Source organism: Strix uralensis, chromosome 2 (genome assembly GCF_047716275.1).
Source record: "Strix uralensis isolate ZFMK-TIS-50842 chromosome 2, bStrUra1, whole genome shotgun sequence".
In the NCBI taxonomy this organism is placed as follows: domain Eukaryota; kingdom Metazoa; phylum Chordata; class Aves; order Strigiformes; family Strigidae; genus Strix; species Strix uralensis.
The window spans coordinates 110,066,163-110,085,972 of record NC_133973.1 but is presented as its reverse complement, the minus strand read 5'-3'; the positions used below and the strand labels follow the sequence as shown (position 1 = coordinate 110,085,972).

At 42.9% G+C, this 19,810-nt stretch overlaps 1 protein-coding gene across 2 annotated transcripts in view; it reads right to left on the bottom strand.

The window, feature by feature from the left end:
* The window catches only part of TRPC4 (transient receptor potential cation channel subfamily C member 4), a 162,011-nt gene extending 143,540 nt beyond the window's left edge, over positions 1 to 18,471 (bottom strand). The window contains exons 1-2 of one of the 2 annotated variants that reach the window (XM_074859785.1): positions 18,385 to 18,471; positions 17,535 to 17,937 (exon numbers count right to left, since the gene is read on the bottom strand). The gene's annotated coding sequence lies outside the window, so the exon portion shown is untranslated. Of the gene's footprint in view, positions 1 to 17,534; positions 17,941 to 18,384 lie in introns of those variants that run through there. The other variant, XM_074859786.1, reaches the window with a different exon arrangement.
* Positions 18,472 to 19,810: the final 1,339 nt, after the last annotated feature.

The window sequence follows — 19,810 nt, the reverse complement described above, 5'->3', positions numbered from 1 at the left end:
TTTGTCTACACCAAAACTGCTGAGAAAGAGCCAGGTATGTTCTACTGGCACTGGCACACAACACAGCAAAGAAGCAAAGGAGTACCATATATGTAACCAGTATCATCAGAAGGCCAGCAGCATCAGCATGAAGTAAACAGGACAAAATCTAGAAACTTGTTTCCGCTTTGCATTTTTTTCAGTTTGTTTTTCCCTAAATGAAGATTTGCTGTCATATTGTCCAGCTTTAGTGAGCTGATTTTACTCAAATGTGGTACAAATTACAGTGGAAATTCAGGTCTTTTCGTAGAACTAAAAAGGTGAAATTAGCCATTAGGATGACTCCTAACAAATTGGCTCATTCAGTACTTTAACCATGAAGACAGTATGTGTTAAGATTATCTGATTAAAGGCTAATTGCACTGAACACGGTGACCCACAAGGACCAGAGGAACTGTGTCAGATGGAGGAACCCCAATAGCCCACGTGAAGCAAAGGGAGCCCCTGGACCTGTCTGCTCTCCGAGATCCTTGCAGGGGAATGATTCAATCACTGTGTGGTGTGAAACCCACCCAAAAGAGTCACTTTCCCCAGAAAGCCATGCCAACCAGAGGCAGTTACTGCCTACAGGGTACAGGACTTCTTGTGAGAGATAGGAGAAAGATTGTTGGGATTGTGTAAAACTTACTATGGGATGTTTTAGGGTGGGCTGGTGAATGTGCAAAACTTTGGATGTTTAGAGGAATGATCAAAAGCAGGGAAAAGAAGGGATCATGGTGGATTGGGAAGAAAAGAACCCCAGACAAATGGGCTGCTCACATTAGATCGTGGGTCCCATAACCAGAGTTGGCCACCTGTAACAGTAAGGATTATTCATCATTGATGCCCAAGAGAGAAAACTGAGGGACTAAAGCTTATCTGTGGTGTTCTGTAACCCTGTCAAGATTTTCAGAAAAAGTCAAACTAAGCCATTGCAGTAATTACTCTTTCAGAGAGAATTATGCAAATGTGTGATGTCCCAAGGGTTTGCACAGAGAAATGTCATCAAACAGTGTGATCTATGTCAGCAAGATCAAGATGCTGGGCACTGCTGGAATCAAGTGAATATGTGAATCCTAGATCAAAATACATCAAAAGGAGAATAAGCTTTGTGATGCAGTTGATGAAGAAAGAACCCAGCAACACAACGAAATGAAAAGCACAAAGGGGTGTTTTATTCAGATTATATAGAAGTGACTTGAGTTATAGACTTTGTGGCATTTCTGAACTACAAGATTATCATCTCTAATGCTCTGCCACAGATTTGCGTGATAGAATCATATCACTTTTGTATTGTTTGTAATTAAAAATTTATTATAAGCCAGGATGGGGAAGGTAGACAGTGAAACACTTCCAAGCTTAATGGCTCCTCAAAGTTTGGACATGGCTCAGCCATGGGCTTGCTGTGTGGCTTTCGCCGACTCAGCCTTCCCTCTACTTCAGTTGTTCATATACAATAGCAAAGGCAACACCTTGCGGTGTTAGGGAATTGACATCACTCTTTGGCATGTGTGAAGTTTTCAAATACGACTCTGGTGAAAATCAGAATCACTCTAGCCCATGGCTGGGGTTCTGTCAATGCCAACTGACTGGCAACTTGACCATGAATGCATCTCAACAGTACTGTAATATAAATTCTAAATTTTCCAGGTAGATGTGAGAGAAATGAGATTGAGTGATGACTCCTTTCCTTTCAACAGGCAAACTGGAAAAACAAATGAACTGTTAACTTTTTGTTAAAGGATCTCTGATTTATTTCCCTTGGATGTCTTTAAGAGAAACACGTACACTGACATTCTACACTTCAATTCTGAAAAAAGAGGGATTGTAACTTTGTGATACATATAATTAGAGTGCAAAAGACAGAAAAGAATGGTGGATTCTGAATGGCTCAGTGGGTAGTCTCCCTTGTCTTATTTTCTGTATGAAGTGACTCAGTAAATTCCTATTCTCTTAAATTCTACACTTCCACAGCCTGAGATATGTTTTTAACAAATGCAAAATGACAAGTTCAGCTGGGCAGAGAATCATTAGAGTGCAAAACCAGCGAAAGTTCAAGTGAATAATGAAAGTTCTTGAACAAGTTGCATTAGATCCATATGCTACAGTGAGTAATAAGCAGAATATTAACACATGTACAGGAATTAAAAGGACTGGTTACTTGTATTAGCAAGCATTTCCACAAGACAATGATTCAGGTTTTACGGAGTTGTTTGATCTTTATTTCGGATAGAAGAACAGAAGTTACACTCCCAGCATTGAAACAGACTTCCATAAACAAAAGATATTTTATAAATCCTCCTTTCTTGTCTAAGCCTAAATGAGTCATGACCAATTACATTCCCACATGTCTCGGCTACCCCTGCCAAGTTGACTTCAGGAAAAAGAAAGTATTCTGTAACTCTTCTTTTATAACAAGGGGCAAGGCAAAGAATTTGGAGTCACGGTTCCCAAAAAATAAGATGAATTTTCTCTAATTCATATGCCCATTTCCTGTCAAACAGAATTTGCTTCACTCATACTAATGGAAATGTATATGTGTCTTTAATTTCAGAGTGGCACAAAGGATTGAACACGCATTTCTAGGCTCCTTATCTCAGAAAAGGAGCCAGTAGCACCAGAAAACATTCAGAGAAGGACAGCAGATGATTAAACTTACAGAAGAGCTTCCAGAATTGGAATGAGTAAGTAAATTGCAAATCTTCACTCTGTAAAAGAATGACAGATGGAAGGTGTAATATAGGTCTGTGTAATTATGGGTGTCACGAAGAGGACAGACATGGATTAATTTTCACTGGCTTTTCAGGTACGAGATTCAGGAACAATCAAACGAAGGCAGTAGGAGTCAGGTTCAAGAAAAACAAGAGCTGATGAGTCTTCAGGCAGTTACTTGAGGAATTCATTGCTGAATGATTGTGAAGATGCTAAAAGTATATATGGGTTACATAGAAGACTGGATGAGTTCATGGAAGAAAAACCCGCAGAGGATTACAAAACACAGAGGAACCTTCTCTGGCAAAGAAAGGCAGTGTACTGAAAGTGGTTGGAGTCTGGGAGAGTACTAGAACAAGTGATGGTATACGCTTCCTCTGTTCCTGTACTACTGTCTAGAAATACGCTTTTTGCCACTATCAAACACAAGCTACTAGGCTTAAAAGAATTTAGATGGAGGCAATAAGGCTGTGACTATATTAAAATTAGTTGAAAAACTTCCATTAATTTCATCATGGGTTATTTTCTTCATTTCAGTTAGTATCTTCTAGGTTTTAATCCACCACACTTTACTAGTTCACTGTGTTACGTTGCACAAGTAAGGAGGTTTACATACCCTATACTTAGGAAGTCAAAACTTACTCATAGTGAAAGTAACACCATTTTTACAGCACTTTGAAAAACACAAATTCCCAAGACCAGTTGACCCTTGAAATGGGAGTCTCACTTTCAGTTGATTTTATTTGAAAAAAATTCTTTCCATTGCCCAGCTTCATCTATCTGTTCAAGCAGAGTATAAGAGATCTGTTACAACACTTCCTTTGTTTGGAGTCTCTCCTTCTTGACTGCCAAGACTCAGTGTAGATCTTGGTCTGTGTTGCTTCTTATTCAACAACTAGAGAATATTTTGAGAATTGATATGATTAATAATTTTGTATCACCCAAATACATGATTCGTTTGATTTTCAAAAGGTGCCAGCACGGCTACAGTTCAGCAATTACATCTATGATACTACATCAAGCTGACTTTTGGTGTCACTCAGATAATGTTATTTAAGGCTCCACTGGTATTACCACATTTTGTTTCTTTCGTGCTTTCCCAGGCAATTTTAAGCACATTCTCATGTACCATTTAATTTGTTTTATGTGAAATCTCCAAGATGATATATCGTAAAATGTTCCACCCCCTACTGCCAACACTCCAGTAAGCCAGTTTGTCCCGCCACTCATAGTATCTTTCAATCTTTGCTGCTAAAATATCAAAGGCATTACGACTACTCAGTAGTTGAAGTAATACCACAGCTGAAGTCAGTGGCAAAGCAAACTGGCTTAGCTGGGTAGGGGATCACTCACAGTGCAAGGAATATGTCTTTGCAAGGCTGGGGTTAAGGAAATGATAAATTAATTCATTAACCTAGGATTTCTGTTTAAATGTGCCAAATACTACAGGTCAGAAAGCAATGAAGAAATACACATGTGTAAGTATAACAGTACCGCTACACTACAAATGCAGTTCAATAGCTCTGGTTATTCTATACCCTAAAAACTACTATTTGTCAAATTACTACTACCCATTTCCGTCATCTACACTAACAAATCACAGAGCAAGTGATTTTCAGAGTGTTTTGGATCGCTGTGATCTGGCTTTACTGTACCACTCCATCTTTTAACCTTCTACTTCAAGTCATCTCTTCACTCTTCATCAAACCATGGTTTTATCTACTCTTAAAATCTCTTTGAAGTCTTTTCAGTATTTGTCTATTCCCTGGTGTGCTTCCTCCTATTTTGTGTGTTTTATTTAAACAGTATCTTAATCTTTTTGAATTGAACAGCTGCTAAATCTTTTTTTTAAAATGGTCTTGATCACTATTGCTTTCTGTTCTCATTTCTAATCCATTTTACACCTGTAATCCTGCAGCAATTCCTTCTTTTTTTGTTTTTAATAAAACTTGTTACAGATATTTTGGAAATGTCCCCTTCTTGCTTTAGCATTATAGAAAACTTGTGGGTGCCTGTACTTACCTGTTTTAGTTCAGTCATGTTTCTGACCACTGCTGAAACCCAGAAAAGCAGCAGAGGAAACTGGGAGAGATGAGGCTTACAGTTGCCACTCTTTTTGCCACTTCAGCCCTCTGATTAGGAACATATTCATTGTCAGCAGTCTAGAGATATTAAGCTGTGATTACTTAGGATCTCTCACTCAATAAAGGTCTTTCAGAGGTTGTTTCCTTCTCTAGTATACTTGAAGACAATGATTTGCCCCTGAAGAGGGCTATTCCGTTTCTTTGCATTGGTATTCAAGGTTTAGACAGGAGGAATCCCAATGCCCTTGGGTCTGTCTGTGTTTCAACACTAGGACAGACCCTGTGTATTTTTTTTTGGTATGCCACAGTAAAATAATTATAATGATTAAAAAAGGAATACATGATTATAAACAACAAGGAGATAAGCAGTAGACTACTACAGGAAAGAACTGTGAAAACCTATTCCCCAATCAATGAAGAAAAGAGCCTGCTTTATGGACCTCAGCAAAAATTAGTCTGTGCTTTATCTCTGTTCTTCAGAACAGCTGTTATGGACCTCACCTGAACTAGCAAATCTATTTTGTGTACAGCTTTTGGCTATCTTAATTTCTGACCTGGCAATCCAAGTCAAATCCTTGCATTTTATTAATTTTTTCTTGGTATTAGCACTTACTCTGATTTGATCTGGGAAGTTACCAGTTCCACTGCATAAATTACTAGCTAACACTCAAAGGAACTGGATAAATTATCTACAGATGATAGATATTAATGATTAATGAATCAGAAGTCATTTAACCTTTCTGTGCCACAATTCTGAAAACTTTAAAATAATTTTTTAAGCATATGAGATCAAGACCTGAAATGTAATTTCTAAGGACCAGTTTGCGACTAACTCAAACATGGTTATCCAGAGAAATCAAAGGGATTTGCTGTCTTTGTCCTCTCAATCACCCTGTGCAGATTTCACAGGTCCAGGCAAAAAAGGGGCTGCTTGTTCAGTGTTTTGTAGACAGGTGAGTACAGATATGATCAAGAGGTTTAAGGCAGGAAGATGGAATATTGGTTACGTGTTTCCTGTTTATGTCAAGAAAGGTGATTTATCAGTATTTCAAGCAACAGATTTTCTGAACCAATCAACAAGGACTGTATTCAGGTGCATGTCACAGTGGGACTGAAACTGTTGGCCCAGGCTGATGTTTTCTAGATTGGCTTAGATGATATATACCACTTACTCTAAAATATCATTCTCCTTGTGCCATTTCCTCCTCTTCTATTCTCATAACAGTTCTTACACTCGAGTGCAGGAGATCACAAAACACAATCTGCTCCTAGGCTTCTGCTGTTGTGATGATCCTGTGAAACAACCCAGAAGATCCTGAAAGATCAACTACCTTTTCTTGTTATATCATGCACACTATGGTCTCTACACTCAGACGCAGGTTTCTGAGGAAGTTTTGAAGCAGCACAGCACAAGAGTATCCTGTCTCCTTTCAGAAGCTTTCCCTGACAGCTGCCATGTGCAGTTTATCTAAAGATCAAACAGTTAAAAATGTTATTGTTAGATTTACATCAATGTGATTAATAGACTGCTGTGCTTTTAAATGGGTGAGTTATTATTTCTGCATAAAATTCTACCAAAAAAAAATCTTTCTGGGTAATAAACAAAATGAAAGACACTGGCTCAGATCTAGTCAAGTAGTATTTGCTACTAGACTTAAGGAAAAAATTCCTTAGTAGGAGCTGTACCTAAGTTCACACAGTGTCAGAGCTGTGAGCTCCATGCCCAGAAGTTGCTGGCCCTTAAGAAGCCTCCACGTCCTGGAAGTCTCTGAACTCATGAGGAAAGGAACTGCCTCTGGACTAATTTTCCATGTCCTGGTAGGTTGCCGTTACAGTTAAATTCACAGCTCTTATTTGCTTGGGGTGGCAAAGAAGCCATACTTGGCCAAGAACTGCACTCAAACACTTAGCGTTTAAATCATCTAAGCAAGGGCAGAGAGAGGTAAATATTCCCAGCCAACCAGATACAGATAACTCTGTATGTACACACACAAGATAGACAGTTTAATGGGCTATATTCCTGACCTCTGGATAGCTCTTCTCTTTCATTCACCAGAGCAAAAATTAACCTTTAATGTAGTAACACAGTGCACATAAATATCTCTACATATGTAAGTATACATATGTGTTCTTCTGTTGTGTGTGTATATAAAGATGTGTGATATATGTATATACACACAAAAATATAAATACTTATAAGCATATTTTGGCAGAGAGTCCAATTTAGGCATCCATAAATCTGTAAATCTTGCAGATTATGGATGTAGACACAACTATTTCCTTCAAAATTATCAAAATATAAACAGAATTATTTACCTTTCCTATAAAACCTGTTAGTGGCATGCCCACATTGGAAGTTAGCTCTACTGCAGTGTTTTGAGCTATTACTCAGAAGAGTTATTGCGATGTCACAAGACATTAAGCAAAGTTGAGGAAACTGAACAAAAATTTTGACGATTCCTTCATAACACAACACCTGGTTTCACAGTTGACATAAGTAGATAAAATGTTAAAAGAAAACTGTGTTACCTTATGTTCAGTGAAGTATGTGTGATCTACTGGAAGTATGAATAACAGCTTGAACATATTGAATATGTAATAGTACACTAGAGTTCTGCTTCTAATAGAGACTTCCAAGACTGATTTTTTTACTTTGATGTGCTGTAATCTTGAAATGGCAATCAGTTTTCTGGCAATTCTATAAAAAACTGTTCAGAATGGCTCCTGAATGTTTTACAAACTATTAAAGAAAAGGTTTGGTTTAAAAATTACATGTGTCATTGCCTACTTAATTTTCATTCTTAAAACAAATTTCCCAGCAAAAGAAAGATGCAGGAATTCTTATAATCAGATGCAGTGGTATTTCAGTCTTTGTCACCTACAGCAGTATACTTAAAGCAAAGATTCACTGTTTCCCTCCATGAAAAGATTCAATATATGAGTCTGTGAACTGCAACAGAAAAAAATATTTAGATAGAGAATGGAGAAAATGAATGAGAGCCATCCCAACATTACACAGGGGAGATGCAGGCTGCAACCATGGCAATGATGGCAAACAGATTAATGTTTTAGGCCTACATATTTTTCTAAAATACTCAACAGCAGCAAGATTTTGGACTAGATTCTCTACAACTTGTAATTGCATTGACTGCACTGGAGTGGAGAAGGAGACACAATATATTTTTCATAAACTGCTAAATTATTGAGAAGAAACAAGAAGCTGCCAGAGCATTATAATTCTCTTGGAAGCAAGAGGGAAAATTTTCAAAATTACATCTTCCATCTGAACCAATGCACATATGATTGATGAGAAGGCACAATTGTTTCACTTTGTACTTTGTAAAATTTCACATTAGGGTGCCAGAATTTCGAATTATTTTGACCATTACCATCATTTTAAATTCACCTGTGATCTTCATATTTCTCTAAGCCCAAAGACCACACACAGCTGCAATCTAAAACAAATAAATAAAAAAGCAGGCAACTTGTGGGATTTCAGAAAGCTTTACAATATGCAAAATACATTGAGAGTGTTTTTGAATATAGCATCTTTGGCTATAAAATGGGCTTGCTAAATGACAGCTACCTATATAATAAAAGCACATAATAAAAGGAGTTTTCTCAGACAGCTATGATAAACGGATGGGGAAAAAATCAAGTAATGAGTTGCATCTCTGTGAACCAAAGTAACACTTCCAAAGGAGAATGCAAACATGCATAGTAGAAACATCTTTCATGTAATTCTAGCACATGTGAAATTGCTAAAGTGATGCTGGATTGTCTATACAAATTTGTGTTGCATTGCTATTTTTCTTTGTTATCATATATAAAATGTTCACCTGAACTTTCAAATTATAGTTCTTAAACCTGGATTCAAGCAAATGTCTCATACTGAGGAGAGGAATGAAGTCAAAGCTTAACAAGAAGCACCCTATGAAGCACTGCTTTCAGTAGAACACCAAGACTTCTTTACATTTGAATACTTTCTTGAATTAAGGCTAAATTACAAAACATGGGTAGCATCTTATTTCTTCAAAATTAATTCCATCATATGCTGACCATAAAGTTTTGCTATTACAAGTTGTTGATCGTTTTAGGTAACTCTTATTGTAGACTTTGTTTTTCAGCAAAGTGTTCAAATCAATAGTGTTAAAATAACAGTAAACAGACAATTGGGCAAGAAAACAATAAGAAAACAGTAAGAATAAGGTAACTAAAGTGTCATTTCCCCCAGTATACTTGTCTACCAAACCACTATGTTTCCAGAAGGAAATCAAGCCTTGAAAGATGTCTATTATCTGTCAACGGGAATATCATAGAGAACATAAGCTGACCTATTTGAATGCGCTAGTGTCTCTCACAGAGGCACAGTCTTCACTGTCCTTTATTTATATGAATGCTTTGAAGAACTACAGAAGTTCTGAGGACTGACCAGCTAGTTCTTTGAATGCTTCTCATCAGACAGACCTGCAGACCCACACATGGGTATTGCTGGCCCAAACCTCTCCTCAGGGTTAGATGTTTGGCACTTCCCCAGAGACTCTGGTGCTTCGTAACACTAAAGCCAGATGAAATCCTCTTCAGTGCCACCAGGACTTAACATACTGAGCAAGTGAGTGGGAAATCTGACCTTAATAAGGGACATGGGTGAATAAACAACAGCACATCCATAAGAAGACACTGGTAAAACAGTGTGGTGCTTCACTGAAGATGCTAAGCAAGGAAATAGCCTGTTATGAGTGTAATGTTTCTTTAACAAAATAAAATGACAGAACAGATTGAAGGCATACATCCAGATCATATCTTACACGCTATTTTTTTTAATTACAAAGATCTAAAGAGCTAGATCCTGTTTACTGTTAACCCAAAGGAATTCTTCGGATGGAGGAAAGCTCCCACTTGGCCTAAAGCCAGCAGAAGCAGAAGCAAAATGGGGGTAGTTTCCAAGAAGTGAGTGAAGAGGAAGCACTCTGGGGATGAGTGAGAAATCCTTCGTTTCTCCTAACCCATCCCTACAGAATGCAGTGTGTGCTGTCAGTTAGTTCAGTAAGTCAGTGTAACTCTGAGGCTGGACTAGTGCCTGACCACTGAAATGCAACCTGAGCATCCCCTACTTCCCTCCCCTGTGGACAATGTCAGACTCAAAAGAAGGGAGATTCGAACCCTTGCTCGGTGTGCTTCTTTTAAGTATTGTGGAAGAAGCAAATCCTCAGTCAAAAAAAAAAAAAGAAGGAAAAAAAAAAAGTTCTGTGGAAGTTTAGTTCTACATAAAGACACCGCAGCAGTAAATGTTGTCTCAAATCACGTCAGTATTTGGTACAACCGGCCTCAGTGCATAAAAAAAATATGCTCAAAGTTAGTATCACTAAGTTAAACAATCACGAATAAAGTTTTTTTATGTAAGTGGGCAGACCAAAATATTATTTTGCAATTGCTCTGCACTAAGCCTGATGCCTTTTACAAGAAAATACAAGAGTAGTTTTAGCCCAGGACATAGTACAAACACCTACCTATGTCATCAATTTGCAACATGTGATCTCTGTGCCATAGGTGCCAGGTTACTGACTAGTTTAAAAAATTAGTATAGCATATTCTTCATATTAGACTTAGGAAGCTTTATTAATCATTATATGGCACGATGAAGTACTTCAATTTAAAACATTTGAAAAACAAAGGCGATATTCATATTCACTAACCTAGGAATCCAAAACCCTGACATCCAAGGCTGGTTTGTCATCCCAATCTTCCTTTATTACAAATGGGAAGAAATGCACCCCCTGCAGAGGGCAATTAATTTCCTTCAAGATAGGTCACATGAATCACTCTACGAAGTTACCAGGTTCCTTCTAAAAGCTATAAAGACTTGCTGTGACTCACAGGTCTGATGTTAAGGTGTCTAGATAAATTCAAAGACAAGCAGTTACTGCCTTTGGAATGACAGTTTTATAGCTAAGAGGCTCAAGGCAAATTAGACAATTGTTCTGTAGGCAACTTGTTTTTGATTTTATTCATAGCCAAAATTCCTTCTGTAGGGTATCTGTTAGTTAAAGCCACCACAGGGAAAGTGTATGCTTTGAAACTGATGGTGTTGCAGGTACAAATGTACTATAGGACACACCAAATTTGAAAAGCAAACCCACCGTGCCAGCATAAACAAGTTCAAGGGATTGACTGCAGCTCTAATCGTTTTAAGCGATTACCATCAAAAATGAAAGGCAAACATCTCTCCCAATCTAAAACAAATGTTGTCAGTATAAGTAAAACACAAACGGGATATTTTAGTTATTTTCCAGTGGAAGATAGGCAGGATGTATATAGCAGTCAGTGCTGAAGCATAGCAGAAGGATTTATTTTGAAGTGTTTTGATAATAATGAACATTTCCACATGAACAGAGATTAAAACAACTATGTCATGACTGAAAGATAATTTCTGTTGCAATTATGTATTCAGTAGACTAAGGTACATTGTGGAGATGGCAATGTTGAGAGCATTTGAAGAGAATCTGTGCTTGCTTTCCCTTGCTCTCCAGATGCAGCACGCTGTCTCCGGAAGAGAGACATCTTGCACTCGCAGGACACAAGATGCGAGTGCCCAGAACAGTCTGTTTTTCTTTTACAAGGGTCCGGTTGACACTCCATTTCCCTTGGCACAGCTACAAGCTGTATTTCAGCTACCCAATCCAATCACAAACTCCTAAAAATTCTGAGAACAGATAACATATTTGAATTACGTTGTAGTTGTCTAGTTATTGTTACGTTGTCTATATCAATACCATGAAGGTCAATAGGACCTTGAGATACCTTGGAAGAAAACAAATGTCTATCTTCTGTCCCCTCTGAATATGTTTTTTTTTGATACCACTATGGTGAGATTCATCTTGCCTAACTTTAGCTGTGTGAAATCCAACAACAATCAGCAACAATAAATACCTGATTCCTCCCACTCTATGTCAGGTGGATGGATTAGATGGATTAGTTTTTTCAAGGGAGGTTTCTGTCTCTCTCCAGTGATTATAGAAGGAACACAGATGGTTGGTTTACAACTGGCAATCAAATTTGCGGTGGCTAGGTGAAAAAAACCTATCCTTTGGTGTAAAAATCCTTTTAAAGCTTTCCAAGATTTGTCAGAAAAAATGTTTTTGACATAAATTACTATATACAAATGTACCAGGCGTAATCTTAAATCAGACACAATATGACCCTGTATCTTCTGCTATAATCCTATTGTTCGTTCCTCTACTCGGAAAGTAAATTTCTACTGTTCTACTTTTTATAATGGAAATTGTAGTAGCAAATCAATGCATGAAATAAAATATTTATTGGCAAATACAAACTAAATTTAACATACATCAATTTTCAGAAGAAAAAAAATTAAATACAGAAGGCAATGGAATTTTTATTGGAGTAAATTTCGTGTTCTCTCTTCTTAGTCCAGTACTCTCAGGTCTGATACTGAACTGCTAATCTGCTAAAAACATCTGTATGCTAGGGAATACTACAGATTTTATCTTCAAAATAAAATCCTTTAGTATTCTTCCCCAGATTTAGGGCAACACAGTAGGAACACAGGCAAAAGCATGTCCATTAATCTAATGAACACAGGTCTGCATTGATTTTCCTAGGACTGTCAATCTCCTCTGATGTGAGCAGGTACTTTGACTAAATGATGGTTAAACGGAGAAATTTGAATTCTCAGTCTATCCCACGTGGAGTCTACTGCAGGAAGGTCCTTACTGGCAGAATACCCACCACCTCTCTCGTAAGGAGCAGTAAAGCTCTCAGGCCATGCCAACTTCTCACTATACATTTTGAGCTGGATACAGAGTTGTATTAATGCTCCTCTCATGCTATATGACCTGGGTTAATAATCATCCCCACTACTTGGCCTTCACTAAGAAACTTGTTGGCTCTTGGACAGCTGCGGCCTCTGACAGACATGAGAACCAGACACCTGAGCTGAAAAGTGACAAATGTTTTAGGTAGTTATTGACATCTTGCATAAGACTGTATGTTTTGAAGAATCTTGTGTAAGGAAACAGGATTGCAGAGCCAGCAGCTGGCAAACCCAGAAATGCACATCCAACAGGCAGTTGTGAGTTCATGCTATTTACGGATTGTTTCAAAGTTAGTACAGCGGCTTGGAGCATATGCATGTGTACGCATGTTTTGGTTTGTCTTGTTTTCTTTTTAAATGTGCATTTTAGCCTGATTATAGTAACCATTTGTCCTGGATCTACTGACCTCTGTGCTTATTTAACCTTTATTCTGTACTACCACAGCCTGCTCTGCACAGCTGGGATTCAGCTAACCTAGCTTAAGAAGGAAGGTTCCTTGCCTTGAGTCTTGCTGCATAGTTAGCAAAGAGAGACAGGCACCTCTGGAGGATGCTTGTTCTGCTATAAAGGAGATGACAAAATACAGGGGATGGTTCACTCTCTGCTTCTGCCTTTCTCTTTCCAGGAAAGGAAGAGAGACACTACCGGTTCACCTCAACAGCTGACAAATATGTATTTCATGTCAGTTCAGGGTATCAGATGTAGCCACAAAAGGCTAGCTGTTATGTTACAAGACCTATAGGAGACTGGGGTCCTCCTAGAGTGGCAGTTTTAACTCAACTGAACTGTGCTTCACATGACTAGCTGGCACAAGGACACGAAGATCCTAGTATCTGTTTTACCAGTCTGGTCTTAGGAGTGAATGCAGGTAGCATAAGATTTATGATTCTCTGAGCCATGGAAGGATGTATTTTTGATCATTAAAACTGGTATCAGAAGGAATCACCTTAAAAAACCCAAAAGTTTTGTGATCATGGAAAACCAGCATGTGCTGAGCTAGTACTGGAAGAGTTTAGGGGCACCACCACAGGGCTTGGCTGCTCACTGACTGTCCATGCACCAGCAGTGGGGGGCGGGGGGGGGAGGCTTTGCCTCCTGGGGAAAGACTGCTTGCTCCTCAGAAGTTTTCAATGATATGTGGAAAGTATCTCCAGAACAATCCCATAACCTCTGTCTCAGGAAAGCCCAGTGAAAAATCTTTCTCCATCTACCACTCCCCTCTCTACCCACTGCATAATATACTGGGTAATAATATTATCATAACATTCAAATGGTTCATCTGACATGCACAGATACGTGAGCAGCTTTTTCAGATGTGTGTACTGAGCACAGGCTCAGTGACCAAGCAATTGCAGAAGCTGTCATAGACTTCAAAGGTTAGGTTTGACTGGTTCATACTCTTAGACATATGTAAAACTCACTCAAATTTAAGAAAGTTTTCCTGTCCCACTTCAGCCCACATTCACTGAAAAACAGCTTAGCTGTAAAAAAAGGTAATTTTTATCCAAGGTTCTTTTCAGTTTTTGTCTCACACCAGTCACTATCTAAATTAGAAATAAGTGGTTGTAAAAGAGTGGAAGAAATACTTGGAGAATTAAACCAAAACAGAAGTTTGAAGGGAGAAAAAAAACCCAACAACCCACAACTCTAAGAAAAACCTGCTATAATAAATAATCTTCATTTATTTGTTGCTTTTCTCTGTGTGGCACACTAAAAAACCTTCAATTTCTTTGAAAACTTCATGTGCTAAGCAGTTATGTCTTATTCCCTGGTGCTCCTGGAAGTTTCAAATTCTATTTGACTGGAAGCTAATGAACCTATGAAGGATTTCTGCATGAGTGTCTGTTACAAAAAGATTTCATTTGCTCAGCTTTCCTTGGTGTTCACTGTCTAAAACTATAATAATTAATATGAGTTTCCTGGCACCACTGCTGCTGGTGTTATACTAACATTATGCTACGCTACTTAAAGTAGTACCACTGTAGTAAGGTCAAGACTGTCTTATTTTCTTCAATGGACTCAGGGCCTCTAAAACAGTTGGTTTCTGGAAGAATTTTGTTTGTTGTCACAAAACATGGTGATAGAAGATTGACTTATACACCTTCAACTTGCTTTCAGTAATTTGAAATACTATCTTTGATGAAGTAACCAGAATAAAACCCAACACAAAACAGGAAAGGTAATGGCAAATCTGACACTCATAAAGACATTGTGTCTGAATGGAATAGTGCTTCCTCTATTCTTGTCTGCTTTTTCTTGAAACAGGTTACAACAGAGTCTTTTCTTCCTGCTTCTATGTTGCCTTTCTGTAAGACAAGCTATGGTGACTTAGTCATCTTCGTAAGGAATTCAGTCCCTTTTAGCACTGATTACCAGAATCACCAGAGGCAGGCAGAGATGCTATACAGCATTGCCCCTGTTGATTTTGCCACCTCATTCCAATGAATCATGGCCCAGAAAAAGCTGACAGATTAAACACCGTACTGGCATGGAGACAGGTCTCAGGTGTTGGGAGGAGCAGTCATGCTCATTTTCAGTTGTCATTTAAGTGAGGCAATATACACACACATATAAAGGTGAAAGCTAATCCCATAATAGTTTTCTCTACATGTGTGCTTCAATATATACTTTGTGGGCTCTCCATACTGGAGTAACGCAAATCCACTTTCACCAAGAATGAAGCAACATTGCTTGGGACCCAGAATTTTCAGCAAGCATACTCAAAAAGATAAGCAAAATCATACAAGATCTGTAATGACCTCAGCTGACTTAAATTTCAACTAGCGGTATCTGGCTGTTTCACAATAAGATGAGATAAGAAGAAATGGAATTTCTTTCTGGAACTATTTTAAGGGCAATGACTACTATATATAGAGTCAGAATAAGTGGCTGAAATTGAATTTAAAAGACTTTTTTCTTTTTTTTGCTGTTTCCAAATACTGTGTCATCTATTCCAAAGTCTGAACAACAGAAGAAAAAGAACAAAAACTGTAGTAGAGAACACCATCCTTCTGCAAGCAAAACCAAGGTTTTCCAGTATAGAAGGCAACACCAAAGAAAACCAAACTGTGCCACTAGAGTTTTGGCTGGTTTGATATTGAAGGACAAAGCCTATTTCTGAGTCTTGCCTGAAAAAGGGGTGTACTTGGGTCTTCTATAAATCCAGAATAAATTCTGCTATTGTAAGACAGTTCTAATGCAGTCTCACTCTGGTGTCTAGCTTCTCTGTACGTAAAACTCTCGCTTATGTGAATGAGGTTAAATTACGGAAAGATCTGTATGCTTGCACAGATAACCTTGCTCAGCTATCCAGGTCCAGGATTTGAAGAAAGTAATGTAAACACTGAAACAGGCTATGTCACTGCAGAACAATTAAATTTGAAATTTCAAGTAGATTTGACTTAAAGGTGCTGCAATGTTGGCATTAAGTTTAGTGTGTAGGACTTACAATTAACTATTTCCCATTCTGTTTATACTGTATTCTGTAGGAAATTTATATGTGTACTGATTCGTATGAAAAGAAGTATTTCCTTCTCAGAAGAAATCAAGGTCCGATCTCTGTTTTATCTTTTTTTTTTCTTCTTTTTTTTCTGAGGAGGAGAAGTACCCATTCTGTGGAAGAAAAACAGACTGGAAAGTGTTTTTATTTACTTCCACCTAAAAGGTGGTTTAGCATTGGAAGAACCATGTCACTTACAAGACACGCTTAGAGAAATATAAATTTCGGTTGCCATGCTAACAGGAAATCACTCAATTGAGTCCAGTAAAACAAAAGTGCAATAAACGACGTTTTCTTGTAAAAACAGGGAAAGATTGCATCAACGAGGCTGCAGGTTTTGCCGATTGCAGTGAATTTCACAGTTCTGCCCCTCTGTAGAGTGTGATTTTCTGTCAGCGTTTAAGCCTCCAGAGCATCAGCTGCTCCTTTCCAACAGGACTACAGCTTCTGTCCGACCGCCGCAGCAGTCAGGATCTTGCAAGTGCAGACCCAGCGCAGGGATGAATCTCACCAGCCCCTTCACGCACTCCACGCGCCGTCCCACGGCTCCTCTCACCGAGCTCTCCTCCACCCACCTGCCTCTCGCCGTCCCCCAGGCTCCCCCCTGGAGGCTTCCTAGCGGCACCCGAACCTTCCCTGGGGGGTCCCTGCGGGCTGCACCGCCGGGGAGCGAGGTCCCGCCGGGGAGCGAGGTCCCGTCGGGGGTGGGGGGACGAACAGCGGGAACACCCCCGCTGCGGCCGCCGGCACAGGGATGGGGGCGAGGGGGGAGCAGCGGGGGGCCGCGGCGTGACCCGCCCCACTGCGCCCCGGCTGCCCGCCAGCACCCCGCGGCGGGACGGGGGGCACCCCGGCGGGGCTCCCCCCACCCCTGTGCGCGGGGCCGAAAGCGCGGGCAGCCCCTGTGCGCGACACGTGAAGTCCCGCTGTCGCGCAGCCGGGGGGCTCCCAGCCCCGGCCGGGCAGCAGGGGCGGGACAGGCCGGCGGGGATCCCGCCCGCGGCCGCCCCCGCTAGCGGACAGCAGGCGCGGAGCCCGGTCCCTGCCCGCTGCCTGCCCCGGCCCCTGCCCGCTGCCTGCCCCGCTGCCTGCCCCGGCCGCTCTGCTGTCCTGCAGGTGTCACACTTCACCCAGCCACCGAGGGACGCCGCTGCCCGCCGCGGCGGCGAGGGAAAAAACACGTTTATTACGTATAGGAGAAAGAAAGGGATCTCAATGCTCCTCTGGGCTGTGACCACGGAGGTGCACAACGTCGCTTTACGCTTGTGTCAGCGCAAAAGTTACCTCTGACGGTCCAAGGGACTTTTTTTTTTTTTTTTTTGTGTAGAGGGACAAGAAGGTAATCAAAGATTTGGAGAGAATATATCAAAGTTAACGATAACTTACTTGGTTTAGGTGCATGCGTGGACAACCGGCATCTTCAGCAGCTTTAACAGATCACATTTTCCCTTGGAAGTAGTGCCCTTCTGTAAATTAAATCCCTTTAAAAGGTGTTTGTTTTATTTCACAGGCTCTTGTCCATCTCAGCCACTTCTCCCCATTTTTGCTTTATTCTCTTCATGTTTGCCACACGTGCAGGCAGCCCCGGATACACGCCCACGAGTTAGCGGGTGTCCATCACCTCCAGCCGGGGGGACCGCGCGTGCTGCCGGGCTCCGGTGCAACAGATGAGAGGCAGATTCTTCCCCGGCTGCTTAGTGCGGCATCTCCTCGTCCCCTCGGGGAACCTCATGCTGGCTGTAAAAAGTAACAGCTCCTTCCGAGGCGACGGCTCCCTCCGGGGCGCAGGCTGCGCAGCATGCGGAGGGAGGAAAAACAGCGAAATAAAGGTACAGAGGGGCAGAGCGCTGAGGTTCCCCGTCCACGCCGACGCGCTCTCTCCTCGGCCGGCGGCAAGCTTTGCCTCAACGGGCCCGGCCCGCCGCCCTCCGCCCTGCGCCCGGCCCGCCGCCCCCGCCGCGCTGCCCTCGCCGCCCCCCCGCGGCCGCGCCGCTCCCCTCGCCCGCCGCCCCCTGCGCGCCGCGGCGGCACCGGCACCGCCGCCGCCCGCCCGCCCGCGCCCCCCCGCGGGCGCGCCGCGCACTGCGCCTCCGCGCCGGGCTCCGCGGGGCTCCGCGCACTGCCCCGGCACACGCCGCCGGGCCGCCCCCGCGCGCCTTTTCCGCGGGTGCGCCGCTGTTCAGCGTTCGCGCGGTGCCCTCCCGGAGAGGTGGGGGGAGGGAGCCGCGGCGCCCACCTGGAGCTGCTACGGGGCTCGTCGGTGAGCCGGGACCGCGCACCGCGCGGGACCGCTCGAAGGCAGAGGCACCAACGAGCGGCGGCCGCTCCCGGGAAAGTTTGCTGTTACATCTCTGCGCAAACCGCGCCGTGCAGTCGCAGCCGGGGCTCCGTGAGTCCACCCCCGCGGGGTCTCTCCCGCTGCGCTTCGAGCCCGGAGCCGAGATCCGGGTTCGGCGGCTTTCGCCATGCTCCTGCCTGGGGCGCGGCGAGGGCGCTGACGGTGCCGCCGAGCGGGGCTCGGGCTGGGCCGGTCCCGGGTGCGCCCCTCCGCGCACCGTCCAGGGGGTCGGTCCCTGCCCCTGTGCCCCCCAGGCTCGCCCGCTGTGGCTGGGGCAGGGCGGCCTGGACGTTAACGGGAGGCCGTGCGGGACCCAGCCGCAGCCGGGGTTCACCAGCGAGGAGCGGAGGGAAGGAGGCTGGACACCATGGCCTCCCTTTGCTTTTCCTTTCCCTAAAAGAATTGGGACAGAAGTTCAGTGCGCGAGCTTAGAAATGGTAAGGAAAAGACACAACGTGCGAGACAGAGATGCACGACGAGTATAGCCAGGTCTTTTTTTGTCTTTTTTTTTTTTTGTTGTGGGTTTGTTTTGTTTTGTTTTGTTTGTTTTTTTCCGCGACCCCTCTGGACTCGACCCCGTGTTGGGGCCTGGACACAGTGCTGGCACGAAGCTTAGGGGGGGCACTTGCCACCGGTATGCAGAGCCCACCGTGCCCCGTGCTGCCCCTGGCCTGGGCCCACATCCCCCCCAGCCCCGGCCCTGCCCGCCCCGCCGAGCAGCTCGTCCCTGCCCGCCCCGCCCGTCGCTGGTTCGGCCCGTCCCTCTAGGTGAATCTTCCACCTTGGGGGTCCCGCGGAGGCGGGGCAGAAGGGGGGTGAAAGAAGTCAAGGGAAGGAGCCGCCGGCCGCGGCCGAGCCCCGGCGGAGGGCGCAGTGGCGCGCAAGCTGCGCGGCCGCCGTTAGCCTCTTTGCTGCCCGCCCTGCCCTGCCAGGCTGCTGAGGGCCGGGGGATGGGGGGCGCAAAGAGCGCAGAGATGATCGGTCGTGCTGAGCTTCACCCCTGTCTCTGGCAAAGACTTGAGCGCACCGAGTGGGGAAGCGCTTGAGAGGCAGAGGCGCCTGAAAATGCCGTTCGAGCAGACGCTGAGGAGCGGCCAGCTACACCGCTGTCGGTGGCAGCTCTTTGTACAGGCACCAGACCTCCACGGGCAGCAGACGGAAAGGAGGCGGGGATGCAGCTACTCTGCATTAAGTGCAGCAGGAGCTGAGCAGTGAAAATGCCCAGTTGATTCTGTGCGGGGCCTTCCGTGGATGCAGCATCGAGCCTCTGCATCGGACTACTGTGTGAACCACTGGCGTGCGTATTTCACACGTGCCCCAAATC